This window comes from Octodon degus, unplaced genomic scaffold (genome assembly GCF_000260255.1).
Source record: "Octodon degus isolate 3935 unplaced genomic scaffold, OctDeg1.0 scaffold00459, whole genome shotgun sequence".
NCBI classification, from domain to species: domain Eukaryota; kingdom Metazoa; phylum Chordata; class Mammalia; order Rodentia; family Octodontidae; genus Octodon; species Octodon degus.
Genome location: NW_004525035.1, coordinates 205,951 through 207,772, shown reverse-complemented (window position 1 = coordinate 207,772; position 1,822 = coordinate 205,951). Strand labels below are relative to the sequence as shown.

General features: G+C 39.0%; 1 pseudogene; it reads left to right on the top strand.

Moving 5' to 3' along the window:
• The window catches only part of LOC101578259, a 5,220-nt pseudogene that overhangs the window by 727 nt on the left and 2,671 nt on the right, over positions 1-1,822 (top strand).

Sequence of the window (1,822 nt, the reverse complement as noted above, 5' to 3'; positions counted from 1 at the left end):
ATTGATGGAGTAAATTTAAGAACTGTAATGCAACTATATTTTATCTGTCAGGAAATTACTTACCTAATGATAATTTTGTAATTTAAATATTAAAATGCATGTAAATAAAATGTAAATAATGAAAAATAAATAAACTGGAAACTGGTAAACCAATTGTAGAAAGTTACATCCTGGAGAACTTCTGCTGCATTCTCAGGACCCCTCCAGATGCAGCCCAAGCCCAGGACCAACCTGTGTGTGGGAGAGATTTGCACCCCCCTGCAGCCGCTGGATGCCTCTGAACCTTTGTCTGTTGGATCCCTCTGGACCGAGAGAAGCACCCACTTGTGAATGAGTACTTCTGTCCTAGTCTCTGGATACATCCAGATGCAGCAGAGGCAAGGCATAGAGGCCTGGTGTGAAACTCTGCAGCTGAAGTCCTGCAGAGAGGATGGGGCCAGAACCACCACATTAATCCAGGAGCAGAACATCTTGCTAGAGGGGCACAGCAGGGTCATTTCCACAGGCTTCAGAAGGAAGAAGCTGAGCACTGTAGCCACACACAAGCCAGGCACATCTGGATGAATTCAAAATTCATAGATCAACATTCTGTAAGTTGAGACAGTTTGCTAGACCCAGAAAGAAACATCTTCCCTCTTTCTCTCTGGACTGAGAGAGGGGCCAAAAGGTAGCTGGGATGAACTAGTCTGCCTGGAAAACACCAGGTACATCAAGGGTAGCTGATCAGACAGAATTTAGGGGAATTAACTTAAACACAAACTCCCAATTTAATATCGGATTAGCTATACAGACATAATGATTGCTCTTACTGTCTAAAATACAAAGCCATTACTTACAAAAGTTTGTTAACTGATAAATATCATTACCCATTGTTAGTGTTACTTATTGTACTTCTGGAAAAACAAAACTAACTACCTTAACCATATAATCCCTCTCGGGTAAGAATTTTGGTAGGTGCTAAGGTTATAACTGCACCTAAAATCTACATCAAAGGTCAAAGGACAGTGCTATACAAAATGACAAATAGGAGGAGCTAAATACAATCTCAGTCCCAAGTGCACACAGAACAAATGCAGGAGACACTATCACAGAAGAAATTGGGAATCTCACAGCTGAATTGTCTGAATTAATATCACCTGAAAAAAAGGAACAACTGCAGAAAGGTATAGAGGAACTCTGATCAGAAATAACCTCTGAAATAAAAAAAGAAATCTCCGAATTAAAAGTGTCTGAAGTAAAAAATCAACTGAAGAAACATATAGAGGAAATCAGATCTAAAATAATCTCTGAGCTCTCTTGCTCTTTGCCACCACCATGAAAGGATGCTTTCTGCTATGTGCTGCTCTGCCTTGGACTCAGCTGAATATGGACTGAAACCTCCAGTAACTCAATGCCAACAGGCCGAAGATGCACAATGGAGAAATGGGCTCTTCAATAAATGACGCTGGGGAAACTGGATATCCACTTGCAGAAGAATGAAACTGGACTTTTATCTCACATCAAAATCAACACAAAATAGATTAAGACTTAAACATAAACTAGAAACCATAAAACTACCAGAAGTAAACACGGAGGGAAAACTCTATGACATTGGGTTGGGTGATTTTTTTTTTTTTTTTGAGGAGGATGGAGATATAACACAAAAAGCACAGCAATAAAAAAAAGATAAATAGAATTACATCAAATTAAATCTTCTGCATAAGAGAGGAATGATCAACAGAGTGAAGAGACAACTTATAGAATGGAAGAAAATATTGGCGAGCCATACATCTGTTAAGGCTCATATCCAATATGTCTAAGAAATTCAGTTTAAAAGCAAGAA